The 23,862-nt window shown below is 38.2% G+C and overlaps 1 long non-coding RNA gene across 1 annotated transcript in view; it reads left to right on the top strand.

Annotated features, from left to right (window-relative positions):
• The window catches only part of LOC308197538, a 30,501-nt gene extending 13,598 nt beyond the window's left edge, over positions 1-16,903 (top strand). The window contains exons 2-3 of the long non-coding RNA XR_013953061.1: positions 11,694-11,758; positions 15,682-16,903. This is a non-coding gene — a long non-coding RNA (uncharacterized lncRNA). The remainder of the gene's footprint in view (positions 1-11,693; positions 11,759-15,681) is intronic.
• Positions 16,904-23,862: the final 6,959 nt, after the last annotated feature.

The following is a 23,862-nucleotide window of genomic DNA, read 5'->3' as shown; positions in this document are numbered from 1 at the left end:
ATCTACCCTTCTTACTAATCCTTGTCTTTTTCCGGTTTGCTTGTTTGCTTGTTTGTTTGTTTTCATTGTTATTTTGTTTCTTTGTTTGTCTCTTGGCATTATAGTATTTTTAAAAATGCATATTTCTGTTTACTCTTTGCGGAATTTATATGCCAAGGTTTGGCCATTGCCTTGACCTCTTTTGGTAATTTTAAAGGTCTCTGCTGCCTTTATTAGTATAAATATTTATGAAAAAACTTGTAAAGTATGTGGTAAAACATGCCAAAATTTTTCCTTTAGAGATCACATCAAAGGTTAAATATTTCAAGAAGGATTCAGATAGTGTAAAGATTGTGATAAATATAGAATCATAGAATCATTAAGGTTTGAAAAGACCTCCAAGATCATCTGGTCCAACCATCTCCCTACTACCGAGATCACCCGCTAAACCATGTCCCTAAGCACCACATCCAACCTTTCCTTAAACACCCCCAGGGATTTCACCACCTCCCTGGGAAACCTGTTCCGATGTCTGACTGCTCTTTCTGAGAAGAAATGTCTTCTAATTTCTAACCTAAACCTCCCCTGGTGCAACTTGAGGCCATTCCCTCTTGTCCTATTGCTAGTTACCCCAGCTCAAACAACAACTTCCTTTTCAGGTAGTTGTGGAGAGCAATAAGGTCTCCCCTGAGCCTCCTCTTCTCCAAACTAAACAACCCCAACTCCCTTAGCTGCTCCTCATAGGACTTGTGTTCCAGACTCTTCACCAGCTTTGTAGCCCTTCTCTGGACATGTTCCAGGGTCTTAATGTCTTTCTTGTAGTGAGACGCCCAAAACTGAACACAGTACTTGAGGTGCAGCCTCACCAGAGCAGAGTACAGGGGAACAATCACCTCCCTGGTCCTGCTGGCTACACTATGCCTGATACAAGCCAGGATGCCGTTGGCCTTCTTGGCCACCTGGGCACACTGCCAGCTCATGTTCAGGCGAGCACCGACCAACACCCCCAGATCATTTTCCTCTGCACAGCTTTCCAGCCACTCTGCCCCAAGCATGTAGCATTGCCTGGGATTGTTGTGCTCAAAGTGCAGGACCCAGCACTTAGCCATGTTGAACCTTATCCCATTGGCCTCTGCCCATCGATCCAACCTGTCCAGGTCCCTCTGCAGGGCCTTACAGACTGACACTCCAGCAGATTGACACTCCCCCACAACTTGGTGTTTTCTGCAAGCTTACTGAGGGTGCACTCAATTCCCTCATCCAAATCATCAGTAAAGATATTAAAGAGGATGGCCCCAACACCAGCCCCTGGGGAACACCACTGGTGACCAGATGCCAGATGGATTTCACTCTGTTCACCATCACTCTGGGCCTGGCCGTTCAGCCAGTTTTTAACCCAGCAAAGTGTGTACCTGTCCAAGCCATGGGCTGCCAGCTTTTCCAGGAGAATACTGTGGGAGAACATGTCAAAGGCCTTGCTGAAGTCTAGGTAGACTACACCAACAGGCTTTCCCTCATCCACTAGGTGGGTCACCTGGTCATAGAAGCAAATGAGATTGGTCAGGCAGGACTTGCCTTTCATGAACCCATGCTAACTGGGCCTGATCTGCTGGCTGTCCCACACATGCTGTGTGATTGCATTCAAGATGACCTGTTCCATCACCTTTCCTGGTACCGAGGTCAGGCTGACAGGCCAGTATTTCCCCAGCTCCTCCTTATGACCCTTCTTATAGATGGGCGTCACATTAATATTTGTGAATACATATTTGGAAATACATATTTTGAAATATGTATTCTGTCTTTATTCCTCTATCTCTCTAAGAGAAAATCACTGTGGAGCAAGCAGAATCTAGCTGATACTTGGCCCTAGTCATACCCAAAAGCAAGCATAGGTCATGTATTAACAATTTACCTTGTTACCTAGCTTAATTCACACTGCTTTCAGCCTGTGAACTAAAGAAGCTACTCAACTTTCCTTATCGCTGACTGAATAAATTAATAAACATGAATTTATGTTTCAATTAAATTAATATAATTTGTTCTAATCTGTAAAAGAACAAAAGGGATAGTTTTCCAGCCCACTTCCTGAATAAATTAGTTTGTCTAAGAGCTGGTGCTTATTCTGAACTCTTCTGAATGTGATTCACTTATACAGGCATTTAAAACAGAATCATCTTTCAAACTCTCATTACTTGGGAATAACTATTTCATACTCTTGTTAAAAATAATTCATACACCTTTTTACATGCAACAGCATATGAAGAGAACATAAACAAACCCTTCTTGTTTGCTAATGTAATCTCCCAGAATAAGCTACATCTCTCATCAGGCATTACGTAAAATATGCTTCCTTTTATATAAATATAATTCAGTTAGTTGAAGGAATGTCATCTAAATTTAATTTTGTATTGTGATTATTGACATTACTACAGTGCCTTGGACCAGGTACTATGTATTGTGCAAATATAAACAAAAAAGACTCACTTCTTAAATATATGATAAAGGATAATAAATTGATAAAGACCCATGTAAATGGAGGCTTACAAGAAAATAAAGAGATGATACTGATGGGCAGTGATCCAAAACAAGGCAAAGTATACAGAATCAGCAGAAGTAATACAGAACTGCTACCCTTTAAAGAATAAGAAGTACCCACTGCATTGCAAGGGAACTGGGAGATATAACAACCTTTCAGATATAATGATAACTATAATAACTAAATATAATATAATTAAAATAAACATATTAATATATTGTTATGATATCATTATCATATCATATCATATCATATAAATAATAGCCTCTATTGTCTTTTCTCAGTTGCCTAATGTCCCCCAGACCTGCCTTCTTGTTTGGTGTTTATCTACTTGTCTTTAGAACATATCAATATTTCTTGTATTTCTTACTTCACTGTTTTAATGGCTTCTCTCTTTATGGTGTTTACATAATATGCACTTGCTTTTGTATTTCTTGTTAAAAGTATTGCCTGTTAACTTTAGGAACCAATCTGGTCATTCTGATTTGGTTTTAGCTCATTCTTTCTGAATCATAGAATCATAGAGTTGTTTGGGATGGAAGGGACTTTAAAGATCATGTCCAACCCTCCTGCTATGGGTAGGGACACCTCCCACTAGACCAGGTTGCTCAAAGCCCCAAGCAACCTGGCCTTGAACACTTCCAGGTATGGGACTTCGACACTTTCTCTTGGCAAACTGCTCCAGTGCCTCATCACTTTCACTGTAAATAATTTCCTCCTTATATCTGATCTAAACCTACCCTCTTTTAGTTTAAAGCCATTCCGCCTTGTCCTATCGCTACACTCTCTGAATGATTCTTAATAAGACCATTTAATAACTACTGATTTTACTGCAAATTTCATGCTACTTTCTGAATCAGAATCTGAAATTTCAGTTATTTAACAAATCTGTTTATAGTGTTTATGTTCTGTGCATCTGCTCTAGGCAAACACCCTCCTTTTGCTTTATCATCCCCCACAATAGATTTGGTATTTCCCAAACATAGAGAGATTTGCAGCAGAATCCACCAGACTGCAGTGAAGAGGTGCCCAGATACTGTACTCTGTCTGGGAACAGCCAGTCCCTGAAAGTTATTTTCTAGATCATTATCAGAAATACACTGCCTGGACTCTTCACTGATAATATATATAGGTAGGAATTGATTCTAATATACAGGGATGGAGGAGACTTAAAAGTACAGACAGGCAAACAGGAAGGAAGGAAAAAAAAAAAAAGGAAAGAAAAAAGAAAAGAAAGGAGGGAGGAAAGGAGCAAAGGAAAGAAAGAAAGAAAAAGAAAGGGATAGGGAGGAAGAACACCTGGGCCTTCGGTGACAAGGAGCTGAGGACTCAATCCCAGAGGATATCGTACTGGAAGCTGGAAGTTATAGACTCAGTGAACAGTGCTAAAACAGCATAGAGAACATAGCTCGAAGAGTCAGCTAGTAAAAAATAATTATGTGAAAAATCAATGCTTATTTGTATAACCATAAGTATTTCCAAGTAATGTGAAAATCCAGATAGAAAATTTGTAATATAATTTGGTGCAGAGTAAATTTGGGATTGTTACTTTTGAAACTGATCCATTATGTTGCAATGTAAATGGGACTCCTCTGATAATTGCTGTATTTAGATTTACTAAAAATACTGGTTTATACTGGTTTATATCCTCTCTTGATCATGGTGGGATACAACAGCTTCTAGGAGGCAACTCCAAAAAAAAACTTTATTATTTTCAATTTAATAAGTATTAGATAATAAATACTATTACTAGTAAAAATATCAATAATAATTATCTGTCCAATAGTGTCAAATGTAATGTCCAAATTATGTCCAATTTTTCTGTACAAAGCTGATAAAATGACAAGATCCTTAAAGTTCTCAGCATGCACATGCAGTTGTTATACTATATGCTATATGATGTGATCTGTTTGCAAATCCTTATAGAGTCTTAAGAATTTAAATTAAATGGAGAAAATGAACTTGGAAGAGATGTCCAAGGGGATTTGGTCCTGGCTCAGTATATATTAAAGAAGGAAAATACCTTCTACATGAGGCAGTCCAGAATGATGCTTTCCCACTGTGCAACAAGAGAAAGGGGTTGCCAGCTATAAAGCAGTTTTAAATGTAGACGTAATAGAAGCTTAGGAAAGAGTTTCTTCATTTTATTTATTTTTTTATGTATTTTAATCAAATACACTACTTCACAGAAAGAACGTATAGGAAATGCTGCGGTTGATAACAGAAAGCCCAAAGTGTCAGCAGTTTCTGTTGTCCTTGTTTATAAGAACATACACACTTTGTTGCTTCTCTTTATTCATACCTTTTTTTATCAGCCCTGCTGACAATTGTTTAGTTTTGTTTTGAATCAGGTGGCCAACTTCTCCTGTCTCCTATGACTGTTTGCTTTAAACGTTAATCTCTGGCAAGGATTTTTGTCACATATTTCCAAAAATCTAATTTGTACCTACTGCTCTTCTCCCTTTACCATTTGCTACCTACATAGAGTTGCCATTGATAGTAGTATGATGTCCTATTATTTCTTTCTCTTTTTATTTTTTCTTTTCATTTTCAACTCCTGTTGGCATATTTGTGACTATTTTTCTTATTTTCCCCAAATACACAGAAAAAAGAAAAAAATTTAATAGCTATATTTATATTTAATGTGGTTGTGTTTGGGTTGCTTTTGGTTTTGTAAAATTTTGTTGCTTTTGTAAAATTTACCTAAATTATTATTCTGTAAAATCCATCATATTTCTTAACAATCTTTTATACATGCTGAATTTCCACACATACACTTTTCAAACATTATTAATTGTTGTATAACAGAAGTTTGAACATTTTTTGCAGGGACATTTTAATATTTATATTGCTGATAGCTACAGTTTTTACTAGCAACCTCATAACATGGCGTATTTATATTCTGGGGTAAGATGGGCCATTAGTATCATTGTTTACTTAAACTCTATAAGAATATTTGTACATATTAATTTTAGTGGTACCATATTCTTTGTTTCTGTAATACGCTGAGCTGAATTCATCATTCAGAGCCTCCTTCCATTTTAGGTACTGAATCTTAGTGATATGGTTTAGTGGTTTAGTGGAGGACTTGTTAGTGTTAGGTCAGAGCTTGGACTAGGTGATCTTGGAGGCCTCTTCCAACCCAGACAATTCTGTGATTCTGTGATTCTGTGATTCTTCACTGGCTGAAGATGGCAATTATTTCAGGATCAGACTCCCAGCTTTTTATTTGCTTTAAGATTTTGATAGCATTACATAACCAATAGCAAAGAACTGAATCAGAGGACTGACAAATAAAAACTAAGAGTGATCTGCAATGGCCTCATATTTTCTTGCGGGACATGAGATCTACATGCATTACCCACATTATGACTAGAAAGTTGAAGAGACCAACATAAGCATGGGTCTGTCGTACTATCTCCCACATTAGTATATGGAAAGTAGATAAACAGTATCAGTAGAAAAGAGAGTAGTCAAATCACCTATTTCCAGTGCACTGGAGCAGCTAAGGCAGTTCAAAAAGCATGAAGATACCCTTGGTATGGAGCTAGCACAAATTAAATCCACTCAAGAAAAATGTGAACCAATAACTCTTTTTCTTTCCTACAGCATGCAAAAATAGCTTCATCAACTCTCATATTAAGCCTAGTTTAGTGCAAATGTATTATTTTAGTATAATATTTTTCTAAATATACATCCTTCTCTACCTCTTGCACATTGTCTTAAAACTAGATCATTTCTATTGTGCAATGAACAGTAATGACCAAAACTACTTAAAGGCCGTAAACATAGCCTATGCCCTCATGGAAATTACTTGGAACACAAAACCCCCCAAATCCTCTGCAGGAATGGGCTCTGAGGAGAGAATCAGCCTGTATATAAGTGTGCAAATTGTAGTGCTGATAATTAAACAGAATACTGTATATACATTTTCTTTAAAAAGACATAATTCTATCCTGTGAGTAATATTAAATCCATTCTGTTATTAATCCTGAAATGACAAAACAAAGACATCTGGGCATACAGTAGAACAAACAAATTCAGATTCCCTTCCCAATATCTCAAGATTATACCCTGCAAGACAAACAGTTCTCAGTTCAAAAGTCTACGAGACATCCTTGGCACAAGACACCATCCAACTCTCTTTTTTTCCTGATGAAGCTACATTGTATGTTTCAGTGGTTGTAGAGGAAATAAGTTTTAGTGTAGGAGAACGGCTTGTGAGATAACTAGTGGACAAGCATGTACCCAAACACAGTGTAGATGCAATTGGTATGCATCAGAGAAGCCCTGAGGCCTCCAAAGAGGAATCAACTAGACTGTGAACTCATACTTCAAAGTCTAGACAGCACATAGACACTGCTACTGAGGACAACACAACTGAAACCTGCATAGTCACAGATCATCTGTATAAAACAGGTGGTATTCCTGTGAGATCTGGCACAGCTCTATTTTCTAGTATATGGCACAATAAGGCTGAGGTATGTTTATGTTTAAATGCTATTTGAACCAGATATTTTTATGCACATTGCTGCCTTTCTAAAAGGCATATATATATATTTCTCTATATAGAAAATTATATATATATACATTTCTATATTTTACTTATATTATTAAAGGAAAAAAAAAATCATCCCTTTCCTTCCTAAGCTTAATTAAAAATAACAACTGTGCATGATGGGTGACCAACAGCTGTTATGAAGATAGTGTTAGTCACTATCTTGGAAAGAAAATGAAAAACAAAGTGCAACAGCATATTGTCTATAAATCAGAAAGCTTCATTTGCTAATTTATATTAGAGTATTTTTACTATATACATTGCGCTGGTAATACATAGAAACCATATATTTTATTTGCCTGGGGTGGTGTAAAGCTCTGATGGCAATAAATCTGGATATACAGGTAGTACTACTCTCTTTATCCCATAAATTTAGTAAACAGCAGAGTTCCTGAAAATATATATAGCAGATATAGAACTCCCTTCAGACAGAAAAGCAATATAGTAAAAATGAAGTTCTCCTTTTGCACAGTCCTTTTATGAGAAGGTATATAGCTCCTCTCATTCAATATATTCAAAATTGTATCTTTCACTCTAAATCATCTGGCATGGTATAACCAATATAACTTATATTATTTTTATATGATATTAAATTAAATGCAAGCTATAGGACAATCATTACTTTAATATCATTTAGTTTCTGTTGGTCAAATAAAATATTTCAGAAATTTGGTGCCAACTTTGTTCATCTATTTTGTATAAATTGTCAACTTTATAAAAAATGAAGTAAAAAGTATGAGTTTAAACAAGCTTGTTTTAAAATACCCTGAAAGAAGAATATACCCAGTACACAGCCAATTTGCAGTTTTTTTTTTTAAACTTTCACTATGATATAAATTGATGTAAAATGTCCTCTGAATTCAAGCTGTCCAAATACCATACTTTTCCCAGTGTTGCCCCAAGTCAAAACCAAACACAAAATATGGAGCAGAATTTTGATGAACTGTGCTTTTGTTGCTGTATAAAATAAGATCTATCTTAGACAGAATGTATATTCAGCCTTTCTTTCCCCGCTCAGCTTCTCCTTTTTCTTTTTTCTTTTATGGAAATACACTGGGAAGTGGGTTAATAATGTACCAAACTCTCGTTTATAGTTGTGTACATACAGTGGTTCATTACAGCTCATATTGGAGATGAGCATATGGTCTGGCTTTCACTTCTGCTGTGCTTCCATAGCTCAAATCAGTGGAACAGGTCGCCCAGAGAGACTGTGCAGTCTTTTTCCATCCTTGGAGGCTTTCAAGACTGCATAAAGCCCTGAGCAACCTGGTCTTATCTCATAGCTGACCCTGCTCTGAGCCGGAGGTAGAACTGCAGACCTCCTCATTTCCCTTCCAGCCTGAATTATCCCATGCTATTGTGATTCTGAGTGAGGTTTGGAAGTTCTTAGGGGGCAAATTCAGATATACACATTGTGTATCGTAGTGTCTCACAGAGACATAAGCAAGGCGTATCTTTGGAGAACTGTAATGTGCCAACTACCTATGACATAGTGTGCATCTTCTGAGGATATTTGAGCTACTGATTTTTTCTGCCAGTAAGAAATTACTTCACAATTTCTGAACGAAGCCCACAATTTTAGCTGCAAAAAAGACTGAAAAAAGCTGCAAAAAAGACCTCAAAGAGACTTCAGACATTCAAAACTAGACACTGCTCAGGAAGAAACTGCTTTTGTTTCTTATATAAGTAGCTTGGTTGGGTTTGCGTGGCAAGGTTTTGATAGCGGTGGGCTGCAGGGGTGGCCTCTGTGAGAAGAATCCAGCAGCTGCCTCATGTCAGATAAGGGCCATTTTCAGCCAGCTCCAAAAGGACCCGCTGGCCAGAGCTGAGCCAATAAGTGACATTGTTTGGGCCTCTGTGAGAGCAGGTTTAAAAAAAGGGAAAAGAACCTGCTGCACAGCAGCAGCTGGGAGAGAGGAGTGAGAAGCAGCCCTGCAGACACCAAGGTCAGTGCAGAAGAAGGGCAGGAGGTGCTCCAGGCGCTGGAGCAGAATTTCCCTTGTGGCCTGTGGAGAGGCCCCTGGTGGAGCAGGCTGTCCCCCTGCAGCCCATGGGTCCCACACGGAGCAGATCTCCACGCTGCAGCCCGTGGAGGAGCCCCCGGTGGAGCAGGTGGATGTGGCCTGGAGGAGGCTGCGGCCCATGGAGAGCCCCCGCAGGAGCAGGCCCCGGGCCGGAGCTGCAGCCTGTGGAGAGAAGCCCACGCAGGAGCAGGGGGTCTGGGGGGAAATGCCACCCGTGGGGGACACATGTTGGAGCAGTTTGCTCCTGATGGATGGACGCCGTGGTACAGACCCATATGGGAGCAGTTCTTGAAGAGCTGCTGCCTGTGGGAAGCCCATGCAAGATCAGTTCAGGAAGGATGGCATCCCATGGGAGGGACCCCACATGGAGCAGGGGCAGAGAGTGACTGTGAAGGAGCTGCAGAGACGAAGCATTACAGACTGACTGCAGCCACCACTCCCCCATTTCCCTGCAGTGCTCAGGAGGAAGACATAGAAGAGGGTGGATGGTCAGAAGGTGTTTTTAATTTTTGTTGGTGGTAGTGGTGGTGGTGGGTTTTTGTTTCTCACTGCTAATAAATTTTATTAATATCCCTATACTGAGTCTGTTTTGCCCATGACAATAATTATTGAGTGATATCCTTATTTCAACCCTTGAGCCCTTTACATCATATTTTCTCCCCCTTTCCCATTGAGGTTGGGGAGTGAGAGAGTGATTGTGGTAGAGTTCAGCTGCCCAGATGGGTAAAACCACCACAATAGCACAATAACAATAACCACTGCTATGGTTGAAGCAGCTACTCTAAATTCCTTAGGTAAAACCTTGGTGGGCAGTAAAATAAAGATTCCAATGTTTAATTTTTGAATTATAGCACTGGTTTAGATTACTTTAGTACTGTATTCCTCAAGTTGCAATGCATTTCATGGAAGTCTTCATTAAATAGTTATTTTTTTTCTACTCCTGCTTTGACGTCTGGATCACAAACTGCTATACCTGCTTTTGCCTTTTCCACCGTTTCTTTGCTTTCAGCTTCTCATCTTTCTTCTTTTCATGTCCACTGAAGCAGTACCTTTGGCCATGTTCCATCTCCATTCTTCATGCATAACTAAGCAAGCATGCATTTTCTTACTACTGTTATGAATCATTTCTTTTGTTCCATTGTTTCCATTTAGCTCCTGACCACATTGTTAAAAAAATTACAATAAATTCTTCTGCTTTCTAATTCAAAATATAATCTGTATTTATTTTGGTTTATAGATGCAATTTAACAGTGCTGAAAAGACCTTGAGTAGCCTACATTTTTTGTTGTTCCTGTAGTTGCCAAAATAATCTTCTGAACTACCAAACAATACTCATGGAAATTCTCAGTGACCAAAGCAAGGTGAAAAATCTGCTATCACATTATAAGGATGTCAGTAAAGAAACATCTGTTTCAAGAGTTTTGTCTCTAAATGCTATGTTTTTTTGTTTTATTTATTTATTTATTTATTTATTTATTGCTTAAAGTCTTGCCAATCTACAGTATAGTGACAATGATATGATCTACCTTTTCTTACTGTTTAGAGATTGTTCATGCTACAGTGAAAACCACTTTGTAAGCTTCTTTTGTCTCACCTGGATCTTTATTCATCAGAATTTGCAAGTGAAGCAGAATTAAATACAACAGTCTTCCCATGAAAGCCTAGTCTGCTGTAATGTATAGCACTGGTATTTTGAGGAATGCCACTTCTGTTTTTAACTCATTACTGAAGCAGTGCAGCAGCATGGTGATAAACTACTTTCTGTAGTGGAGATCTTTTCTTACAGAAAAAGGATAGAGCCACGCTTAAACAAGAGCACTGAGAGGTACTTCCTAAAATATAGCTCCATGAACCAAATATTTTATCTGGAAGAAATTTTTTAAAGTTTAGTGCATGCAATTGTACACAGTGCTAAAATTTACACTGACAACATTCATTTGAATATGTAAATTTAGAGTTGATATAAGCTATATCTCAGATGCAGTATATCAGAAGAACAATAATTTCTGCAGAAGCCAAACTGTAGATATAGAAAATCACCAAAGCCTTCAAAGAGCTGCATATTTCTAAAGCAAGCTTCCCAAATCAGTGGAAGTTACTGCCACTGTGGAGTTCTTGATGACTTTATTGCTTATATGTCCCAGTAAAGGGCTGATTGCCTTAATATAATTCAAATTAGCTAAAGGCAGTGTGTAATCTATTAAAAAGACACCCTGCATTTAACCAACTGGCACTAGCCTAAATAAACAGAAGCCTTAGCTTTCATTACATGACCCTATCCATTTTATTTCTAATCAAAAAGTATTGGCTTTCCTACTTTACTTTCCCTGTAGCACTGTGATTTCTAAATGGAAACTAACCGTAGTACTTCAGCTTTTTTTTTTTTTTTCCTATCACTTTTCCTTTAAACACATTTTATGGGTCTAATTTCAGCTGAATATTTGACACTGCCTGCAAAAATGAGTTTACACATGGCATTATCAACATTTCCCATGGGTGTCCTGGCACTGCATTTGCAGATGTACTCTTTTTTGTTTGTTTGTTTCTTTGTTTGTTAAAGGTTTAAAACTGATCTTAACTATATTGCTAACTTCAGATCTCAAGGAAGATGAAACCTAACACAAACAGGACGATGAGGTGCAGTTTTTGATTTCCATCTCAGTGAGTACTCTTACTTGGTACTGACAATTCACTAACAATAAACAGTTCTCCTAGTAAGAATTGTCTAGTTATAATTTATTACCACAAATTCTGCCATGATCATGTGTAAACACTAGGCTTCAAGCCCACCACAAAATCTTTGCAATACTTGATAGATTATATTTCATGTGTTTTGTTCTTTTAGCTTTTCAGTACTTGTAGTATTTACTTTTTATTACTGAAAGCTTTGTATCCTTGGAAGAGCTTCTTTGAAGATGGATATTCTTATAAAATGTTTCATGAGAAATGATTTCTGACTCAAATTTTATGGAGGCCTAAGAAAAAGATATGGAAGTCTTCAAAAAAGCTAAATGGGCAAGAAATATGTATTAACTTCTTCAACAGAAGCATAAAACTGAAAGGTGAACATCCAGGCCCTATGAACATCCAGATGGCAAGCAGGCCCAATGAGCACAGAAGTCCTTATTTTATTGGGTATTTAATTAGCTAAGCAGTAGAGAAGCAACGGAAGCTAAGGGCTGTTTCATATATTGTCAATTTCTACTTTTAATTCAGACATATTTCTAAATGATAAACCCATAGATCATAGAGCATATGTCAATATTAATCCTAAAATAATCGTGAGCTTAAATTCTTTAGGGAAGGGGCAGATAGATTTAAGACTAGACTAAGTAAGTAAAGCCTCTTCGTATGATTTCCAAAACTGATCCTGGAAGAAAAAACACCAGTGAAAAGAAAACAGTTTCTTCTTTAATCACTGACGGAGAGCACAGGTAACAGAATTGCCTGTATTTTGGTTTTAAATCAGTTAATAACCTGACAACATAACCCAATATCACAAGGAATATAAAGGAAGCAGTTCTCTGAGATGGAATGAAGCCCATGCTCACACTGTCTCAAGAGCCAGAGTCCACAGCACAGCTACATAAAGTCCTTGGGGACATTTTATCTTCTGGCTCTCAGCCAGTCTTAGGTTCAAGTTACACTATACTGTCAAGACATTTAGAGTTATGGTTTTTGTTGATTTTTGAGTGATTATTTTTTTATTTGTTTGTTTTTCCTACCAATGTCTACCCCTCCCATCAACATGAATCTTTCATTTCCTTAGCTACAGATAGTCTGTGAGAATTGTCACTCAGGTTTTCTGTCTCTGGACAGTATGGCAATTAGCAAAATGGAGTGAAATTGCATATTACCAACCGAACAGTAGCCAAGAGCTGTAATAACTGTCCAGGTTCTAAAATCTGAATTTGAGTAACTTCCTCTTAAAATAATTACATTGTAATACATTGCTCAATTTGCTAACTGACCACGTAATTTTTTTGACATACAAATAAACATTCATTAGTGATCTTTGTATGCTTTTATCATGGACAAACTTGCCACCGTTTGGCAACATCCTGACTCAAAAGAATATTCTAACTGCAGTTACATGTGTGCATTTGTGTACATATGTATGTATATGGCTTTCAGCAAAACCAAGTAATTCCTTTGAAACTTTTTTTTTAACTAGTTTGTTAGTGTCAGTATTACCTAACATTATCCAGCACTTCTCAACAAAGGAAAACTCCCTGCAACTTCCCTGCTTGTTGCCATAAATCACATTTAAGATCAGCTAGGCCCAAGTCTACAGCATAAGATACGTCCCAGAAAAGCAGGAAAGTAAACAAATAAAGGCCCTTTGCATTTTCGCTTTCTCCACACGGAGACTGCAGCTCACTGGGGTCTTTCAGAATTTGAATCAGGTACCTAAATGACATCTCAATCCTATTTTTTGTATATGCTTCCTTTACTGTCTCAAATCGATAGTAAATTCAACCCGAGATTTAGTCACCAAATTAAAATACTAATAAATATTCCTAAACCTGGATGCAGACATGCTAAATAGAGGAATGCTTTATTTCCCAGATCATATGATGAACAATTTACTAAGTAAAAAACAAAGCAAACAAACAAAAAACAATGACATACTTTAGCTATGACAGTCAAATAAAGCAGGTATAAATGGGTGTTCTCCAGATTTTGGCAACTGAAAAAAACCTGCATATACACAAATGTCTTATATAATGCAACAGGTTTTTATGACCTACATACATCTAATGTTGGCCTAGAAGGTAGGCCAGATGCACAAAACCTTGTTTTCAGTTACTCATAACTCAGTCAAATTTAACATTGAAATTTACAATGCCAGCTAAGAAATCTGACTTCCTAAAGATTCAGATTTGCTCTTTATTTCTCAAGAAAAATGCCAGAAAAAAAAAAAAAAAACCTGCTCTGCCCACAAGAGCCAATTCCAATAACCTTTTCTTCTGACAACTTCATGCTTATGCAGAGAGAATAAAATCTGGTAAAAGGTTTGTTAAAGAAGAAAAAGGAAGTGGAGAAAGGAATTGCAGAAGACAGAAGATATGATTAAAGGCAAGGAATCTGAGGCTAAGATTACCTGACAAATAGTCCACAGGGAGTGGGTGAGCATGGAGATAGTGGGTGAAGGGAGGTAAGACCAGAAAGGAGACAAAACAGAGGAGAGTAGATGCAGGAGATGGGAGTCATGCTTCTTTTATTTCAAAAGCTTAACTATGTGAAGGATGATGTTACATTTACAGAAGTTGAATGCTTGTTTGGAAACTAGGTTGTGCCATTAAGTTTAAATGTATTTGATAAGTCATTTCAGATATACTTTTTAAAGGTATGTGCTCATAACAGTCTGAATGTATTGTACTTCAGCTACAGAAATATTGACTGTTCACAGATGTAATTAAAGTTGATTTGCTGTGCTATGAATATATGAAGATCCATTAATGCTAATACTATGAAAAATGAGGTCATAGGTATTCCAGATGGAGATTTTTTAATCTCAGTCCCTCAGTGTCTCAGTTATCTATCTCTAAAATAGTGACAGTACCTATATGTGAAATTGATTTTATTAATGTTTATGACGCAGTAACACACCAGTGATGAATGTTGTAGAAACACTTATGAAGAAATTAAGAATTCCTTCTCCAGAGCAGGCTTTCAGTTTTAAAAAGTAAGCAAGAGAAGAGGCCGGGGGGACGAGATCAGGCACTGGACAATGAAGAGAATACAAAATGCTGAACAGGTGTGTGAAATACACACTGATCTTGAGTAGACATTGGTCCTAAGGAGAATAGAAGTAATTAGACAACATATCATAAAGCATATAAACATGAGATTGAATTAATTTTACAGTTACACTTTATTCTAGTAGAATTATTTTCAGTGCTTGATATTTTAATTTCAACATTGTTCATTTAGTGTGTTTTTTTTTTCAGTTAAAAAACAAACAAACAAACAAACAGAAAACCTCCTGCTTCTCCTCCTTCCTATGTTGTTTGTTTTCCAAGACCATATACAATTTGGGAGGACAGGGGAACCTTGTCTGTAGTTACCTCTTGCAAATAAAATAATGATAACTGAAACCAGCAGCTAAGTTGATGAGCTGATAAATGGTAACAGAAGAGATTTATAACTGATATTTAGTAAATTGCTGTTGATAATTTCTATGCTGTCAATTATGCTGCCTGATAATTTAATAAATACTTTCTTTGTAAAATCCTATGAGAAATGCTATATAAAAGTAGACTATTAACTAATATATTAAAATATTTTTTTTCCAAATTCATATTAAAATTAAATGTGCATTAATTTCTACTTTTATTTCTTCTAATGCAGGAACGTGTTAAGTACGTCATCTCCTTCAACAGAGAAAAAATGAGTACAACTAGTATTCAGCTTACGATGATAAAATATTCTCCATTCCTTTACACAGGAATGTAATCCTAAAAAGTACAGTACAGACTCTTGAAGATCTTGTCTCTACTCAATATAACATCCCAGGATGTTTGTCTGCTAACATAATAATAATAACTGATAGATACTTTTTTTTTTTTTCTTAATTGCAGGCTCTTTGTAGGTAGCATCTTTGGATTGGATGCTGTCATGGGCAGAACAGTCTTGACTCTGGGTATTTGGCAAATTTACTGACAGTTAACAAAACCTTTTGATCACTGATTTTGGTATTAAAAAAAATAAATAAAAAATTATATATATAAAGAATTAAACAATCACTTTCTTCCCCCTTCCCTGGGCTCAACTTCAATCAAGTACCACTTTCCCTCCTTCCTGGTCTCAGCTTCCCTTGGTTTTGCTATGAGTTACACTGCATCCTACCCAGTTCCTTTGAGGAGGTGATCGGTGATGCAAGAAGTTGGTATCAGTTTATTTCTGTTCCTGTCTTCTCTGCTCCAACACAGGTCATGCACGGCTACAGACACTCAGGGGTGTCTCTGCCCTGGCATGAGTCACCTGTAGGCTGCAGTTCTCTGGGAGAAACCCTGCTCTGGCATTTACCACCCATGGATGAAAATCCTCAGGGCCATTCATGCCCTCAGAGGGCTGTCCATAGCCACCGTCCCTCAAGGGTGTCTGCACCCCAGCACGGATCACCCATGGACCACAGTCCCTCAGGGACCACTCCTGTGGCACGAAGTGCCCCCTTTGAGTAGTGTGTCTCCAACCACAACCTCGATGTCTCTTTCCATCCATCTCCTCCATTACTCTTACATGCCTTGTCTGTTTTGTTTCTCCTCTGAGCTACTGCGAATATCTTCGAACAGAAGTAACACATGCTCCCCAGACTGTCAGCAGATTTGGCAGACAGGAGGTTGTTTAGGTTGGTCTTGAGCTGTCTGGAACCACCCATGACAAGCACAGGGCAGCTCCTGGCTCATCCCACACCCTGCAGCCCACTGCCACCAAGACTCTTCCAGATATGCCCAATACAGATGCTCACATAAATGTGTTCTTTTTGAACAATATATCTACAATATATCTCTATTTTAAAGCTAAAGGGGATTATGAGAATAGTTTGTCTCACCTCTTTGTCCAGCTTTGTGATACCTTTTTTGAGGAACTGGGTTATTTTCACTTGACCGCAGATTGACAGTTTGGACAGCTGTCTGCACCTTCGTAAAGTATGATTATCAAATATCTGAATGAATTGTCTCCTTCTGCCAGGTTTCATCTCACTTTCTGCTAGCATTGCTGTGTTTTTCTCACTTGCAATTATTGGAAATGAAATAGAAAATATAAAGTTAAAAAACGAAATAGTAAACTGCACATACAATAAACATCAGACAACTGAGCAGAGGCACTAAATGAAATATAAACAGAAAATAGAAATGATCTGATGGATTAATATATAGAACAGTGCTTCTCTAAAGATGTCCAATGCATTGTAGAATGGAAAATCAATTATCTACAAAAGTAATTCACCATAAAATTTCTACAGTTATGGTAACAGTACTAGTTTGTTTTTTTTTTCTTCCCTGAAAATTGGTGCAGAATTAAAAAAAATAAAAATAATTTTGTTCAAATTTGACATGGATATGTATTACTGAAAACCAATTAATTAGGGATTAAGAAGGGCCCAGCATATTCACAGTCAAGAATTACTCCCTTGTTTCCACAAATGGAACCCCTTTGCATGTGGTAGGAAAACACCTGGTTGATTGACTTCGCAAGAGAGAACTGAACTGTGATGCACTTAACTGATGTGCCACAAGGACAATCTTTTTAGGACTTTCTACCACTGTTTTTATCATCTATTAGCAAATGTGTACTCCATAGAAATCTTTTCCAAAGCTTTGGCCTCCAGGGAAACTGGAGTTTTCAGATGGCTTTGCAGAGCCTTGCTAGATTCTGGGCTCAAACCTGACTACTTCTATCAAGACTCGTCTCTGTGCCTCACCCACATGATCACATCTGACTTTAATCTCCTAGGACTGACTCACTTTCTGAAGTTACTATTCAAATGCTATTGAAGAACAATTACAAGCCTAATGTTTGAAGCCCAAGGTGGGTACCTAAAATTTACACAGAATTAATCCAGGCATTTCCCTCCACAGTTGTGTGAAATCCTGCCAGTTGATGGCATATTGGCATAGCAGGCTGCAACACTCTCACTGAGTTCTTTCTGCTCTGAATAAATTCTCGACTATTTCTTTTTAGAGAAAATCTTCTTACTTGCACTATCATTTTCTAGTTAGGAGAACAGGATTTTAAGCTGATATATAGAAGCTATTGTCCAATAACGCATATTCATAAGTTAATAAATACATATTAAAATCCATAATGTATTTATTTTGTCACATTGGCAAATTAAAAAAAAAAAAAAGTGCTCCAAATATGTTGTACAATCGATGTATAGCAAATCATTAGTGGAAGAATCAGTTTGAGTGGCAAATTATTGATTTAGACATGTAATTAAAATATAAATGAAATTCTTTAATGTAATTTAATTGTTAAGGTTTCCACATAAAAAAAAGGAAAATATGGCATATAAACTACTGGATTTTTATACCAGAAATGTCCTCACACACATGGCTTGTCAGTATGTTGGCATTCTGTATTTCCTGAAATATGTGGGTAATATGGCAATTGCTCAGATAACTAAGAATTTGTACAAGCCAAATAAAAAAATACTAAAATATTTGTAAGAAGACATAAATTATAAAAATGCATCATCTTTTTGTGTGCTGTTGTGGTTTAAAATGGATAAAGCTAGACACAAGTGCTAAAATCCAATGAAGAAAATGTGTATTAAAAGATAAAATTAAAAAATCTTATAATAGTATAATTAATGTTCATTGGAAGACAATAGAAGACTGTAGGCTAGTTTCTGCAATTTCTCTTAGATTAACTGTTCAAACTTAATCACAGTCATTCTGGCTACTTCCAGTGTACAAAATTAATTTTTCAGAAATTTTGTAACTGGTGATAAATCCAGATGTAATTAGTAGACCATGAGTCACCCATAAATAATGAGTAAAGTAGATCAAGCTCTCCCCTATGCAGTTACTTAATTCTCTCATTTTAGTGCCATTATGGTATCCTTACAAGCCAGTATCTCGAGGAATTACAAGTTCTGATTTTCTGTGTTTCTGCTACAACTAACAGTCTCAGTGATGTCTGTGTTATATGCCATGACATCATAAGGTGCAAATTAAAGTAGAATAAAGTTAACCATCTTGATTTTCAGTCTGGATATTTTAAGTCATCAATTTGACCGTCATGTTGAGAATGAGATGAAAAACAGTTTTTCAGCCAAGACAGTTCTAGTAACAGCTGTGTTCGGATAAACTGACAGTACATGAAAGAAAGAGTAATAACAAGAAGAAACTAAAAGCACATGTCACAACAGTACTTAAACATTATTGGATTTTTTTTTTTAAAAGAACAACAAGCACTTGGAGCAGAGATCAGAGCCCAGGTCTTTCCACAGCAAAGGCTGTAACTAGTGTGCTATAGAGTAAAACTCTGTTTTTCAAGTCCAATAAATCTTAAATTGTTTTCTGCAAAGAAACTGCCTTCAGCAGACTAGCTTGATAATGCCACAATAAGAGAGCAACTCAAGACTGCATTTTTAGGAGTTGGGAGATGTGAATTTTGATCCTTATAAAGAAAACTGAACCTTGGCATCTGCAACATTAGACTGGTATGTTATCAGGGAACAATTCTGCTTCCCTGTTATGCTTTCTCCTTGTGCTTTGAATATTTACCCTGTTGTTGCTGCCTCTAAAGGCCAAAGTGGTTATATCATAAAAAACTTTGATTTCATAGCAACTTGGTGTTTTGTCCTAGAGCAAAAGTTATGTCAATTCATGGGTTCAGTTCATTTTTGAGGGAAGCATATGATGCCTTGGCTGAAGTATATTATATTATGGAATGCAAATATATAGAATACATAGATTTGATAAGTCCTTGTGTGAGGTATTTGGAGTAATTTTATGCACAGTAAATATTACATTTTATTGGCTAAAATATTTACAAATTCATAAAGTGTGGGTTTTTAAAAATATTGCAGGTCAGCATTCTGCCCTTCAAAACAGAACCCTGAGGTATTGGGTTGAAGAGAGCGTCTACATTTTTTTCCACTGCAATCACTAAAATGAAGACATATGCATCTGGGTAAATGTTGTGAAAGTGGCAAGCAATTAACAAATTGACAAATGAACAAATTAAGAAACAAAACCTGACAAATAAACCAGTCGGTAAACTGGAAAACTGACAAATTGGCAAATAGCTTGGTAAGAAGAGGGACATGCTTGAAGTTTATTAGATAGGGCAGCTTAGGCACTGTAGGTTGGGAAAATTGATTCAAGATCCTTTCAGACAGTGGATAGTAATCTTTCATTACGATGTGAATGAGAAAGGAGTAAAATGTAAGACTAGGATGAGGGACTTGGACATTCTCTGTTCAAGGCATGAGAATTAAAAAATTTTAAAGAACTTGGCAATCTTCTTACAAAAACCTACTACTTTACTGCACATAGTGTTTTGATAAAGACAAATAACTACCCCACACATCAATATGTGATAACTAAATGGTTATCTACTGGCTGTCTACTGGCTATCAGGAGTAGCTCATATTTGGATTACAAAATTTGCATAACCATGATCCTCTTCTTGGGCTGCGGGGGAATCTCTGCTCCAGCACCTGGAGCATCTTCTCCCCCTCCTTCTTCACTGACCTTGGTGTCTGCACGGTGTCTGCATGGTTGTTTCTTTCACATTTTTTCATTCGTCTCTCTCAGAGCTGCTGTGCAGCCTTCTATCACCCTTTCTGAATATGTTATCATAGAGGCTCCACCAGGTTCACTGATGGACATAGCTTTGGCCAACAACTGGTTTGTTTTGGAGCCACCTGGAACTGGCTGTCTAGTGTGGAGACAGACCCTGGTCTCTTCTCAGAGAGGCCACCCCTACAACCACCCTGCTACTGAAACCTTGGGACATAAACCCAATATAGCCCAGAATCACCCAGCAATGCCATCATAGTTGGGAAAATACTTCTTGACTCTTAAGGCAGTAGTTTGTTCCACAAAATGTGTCACACCACAGGTTCTGTGCTTTAATGGCTTGCTCCACTGGCTTCAAAAGCTACATATCACCATAAACAAATTGAGAAATGTGCTTTGAAGAAAGATATATGACTTAAGGGAAAGCTATTATTTACAGTTAATGCAGATGACCCAGCTGATTTTAGTAATTTATTTAAATATTGGAATGGACACTGTCTAAAAAGTGATGAAATTACCTAAAATCATCACTTCATTTATTCTTTTAATTATTTTATATTAATTCCAATTATGCAAGAAAAAACCCTTTGCAAGAAAAAAATACATCAAGTTTATAAAAGAAATAGATATAGAAAAAAAGTCATGGGAAGGTAGATCAGAAAAAGAAAGAAATATATTCAGAGAAAGAAAACACATCTAAAACATATCCTTTCCCTGCCACAATTTTCTTTGAACTGAACAAAACAAACAGTAACAACAACAACAACGAAAAAAAACACATCAGAAGAAGGCACCTCATTTCTTCCTCATTTCATTTGTTCATGAAATAAGGTGAGAGAATCCTGTTATCACTTTCTGCTAGTGTCACAGTGTCACATAAGCAAGCAAAAGTAAGGACTGTGTAATACAACACATGAAGTGACCTCCATGGCAGTACTAGAAGATTATGATGTATGGGTGATTGCAGCAGGTCTTGAGAAGGACACGTATTAAAAATGTTCTGGAAAAAAAATAATGTGGAACCATTGTAAAAGAGTAAATGCACTGCAAAATAAATAAATAAATAAATAAAATAGGAGTGGATATTAAAACAAACAAACATTCTGAAAACACTGCTCCAAAAGACTGCTTCCATTTTCATGACTTTTTCATGCTTTGATGACAATTATGTAAACTACATGGAAATTGAGATATGTACATGATACAATACCTTATTTTTTGGGGTCAGTCTCCTGCTGTCTAGCCTGTTTGTTGAAATCAACGTGAGAATAAGATGCTTCCAAAAGCAGAAGTGAAAGTGGGGAGCTGTTCTACGAAATGCTGAACTTGAAGGATAGATCCAGTTCATGCAGCGAGGCAAATTCTGTCAGCAATCTTCCTTCATTGTCTCAAGGGGAACTTGCGTCAGGTTCCCAAGGGCAATGATGGGCTTTAGTGGTTCTGAACAGCATCACCCAGGGACAGCCCACACCCACAAACAGGCTCAGGAGCCTCATCTTGGTTCAGCCTGGGACAATCAGCCCCTGCTTGAGATTGACTGTAGGTTTACCAGTCTTCAGCTCCAGTTGCATTGCAGCCATGCCTGGGCTTGAGCCTGGGCCTGGCCTGGCCTGGCCCGCTGGTGGCTTTGTCCGCCTTGGCTACCTGTCCTGACAGAGCAGCTGGACTGTGCAATGCCCTGACACTTTGACATACTTAGTTTCTAAATTCTGACTAAGCTGAGGGATTTTCCAAGCTGTTTAGTCAGGGCAGAACTGGATATGCTCAAAAGTAGGATTTTAGTAAACTGGGCAATGTTATTTATTTATTTATTTATTTATTTATTTATTTTAAAAGGAAATCTACTAGCCATATGGGTTGCTAGCAAGTGATCCAAATACAACTGGGAAATAATTTTAGAGTTGGGTGTCTCAGTTCAGTGCATCCCTATGAGTAAGAAGGCAAGCAAAGGGGGCAGGAGACCTGCATGGCTGAGCAGGGAGCCCCTAACAGAAGAAGGAAGTTTACAGCAAGTAGAAAAAGGGACAGGCCACTTGGGAGGAATACAGGGACACTGTCAGAGCATGTAGAGATGCGACATGGAAGGCCAAGGCCCACTTTGAATTAGATCTGGCAAGGAATGTCAAGGACAACAATAAGGACTTCTTCAAATACATCAGTAGCAAAAGGAAGACTGGGGACAACATCGGCCCACTGCTGAATGGGGTGGGTACCCTGCTGGCAAAGGATACGGAGAAGGCAGAGTTGCTGAATGCCTTTTTTGCTTCAGTCTTTACTGCTGAGATCAGCCTTCAGGAATCTCAGACCCTGAAGACAAGAGAGGAAGTCCGGAGAAACGAATACTTTCCCTTGGTCAAAGAGGATCAGGTCAGAGATCATTTAAGCAAACTTGACATCCTCAAATCCATGGGCCCCAATGGAATGCACCCACAGGTGCTGAGGGAGTTGGCTGATGTTATTGCTAGACCACTCTCCATCATCTCTGAAAGGTTGAAAGGTTTGAAAGGTGTACCACAGGAGAGGTGCCTGAGGACTGGAAGAAAGCCAGTGTCACTCCAGTCTTCAAAAGGGCAAGAAGGAGGACCCAGGCAACTACAGGCCAGTCAGCCTCAGCTCCAACCCTGGAAAGGTGATGGAACAGCTCATCCTGGAGGTCATCTCCAAGCATGTGGAGGATAAGAAGGTGATCAGGAGTAGTCAGCATGGATTCACCATGGGGAAATCATGCTTAACCAATGTGATAGCTTTCTATGATGAAATGCCTAGCTGGTTAGACGAGGGGAGAGTGGCGGATGTGGTCTATCTTCAGCAAGACTTTTGACACTGTCTCCCATAACATTCTCATAGACAAGCTCAGGAAGTGTGGCCTAGATGTGTGGACGGTGAGGTGAATTGGCAGTTGGCTGGATGGCAGAGCTCAGAGGGTTGTGCTTAGTGGTGTGGAATCTAGTTAGAGGCCTGCGGCTAGCGGTGTCCCCCAAAGGTCAGTACTGGGTCCAGTGTTGTTCATCTTATTCATCAATAACCTCGACGACGGAACAGAGTGCACCCTCAGCAAGTTTGCTGATGACACAAAGCTTGGATGAGTGGCTGATACCTCAGAGGGCTGTGCCTCATTCACGGGAACCTCGACAGGCTCGAGGGTTGGAAGAGAGGAACCTCATGAAGTTCAGCAAGGGTAAGTGCAGGGTCCTGCACCCAGGGAGGAATAACCCCAAGCACCAGTACAGGCTGGGGGCTGACCTGCTGGAGAGCAGCTCTGCAGAGAGACATGAGAGTCCTGGTGGACAGCAGGCTGACCATGAGTCAGCAATGTGCCCTTGTGGCCAAGAAGACCAACAGTATCCTGGGGTGCATTCAGAAGACTGTTGCCAGCAGGTCAAGGGAGGTGATCTTCCACCTCTACTCAGCCCTGGTGAGGCTACACCTGGAGTGCTGTGTCCAGTTCTGGGCTCCCTAGTACAAGAGGGACATGGAGCTACTGCAGCAAGTCCAGAGAAGGGC

This window comes from Anser brachyrhynchus, assembly GCF_964034855.1.
Source record: "Anser brachyrhynchus genome assembly, chromosome: 1".
Lineage (NCBI taxonomy): Eukaryota > Metazoa > Chordata > Aves > Anseriformes > Anatidae > Anser > Anser brachyrhynchus.
Note: the sequence above shows the minus strand (reverse complement) of the source record. Positions and strands in the feature narration are given on the sequence as shown.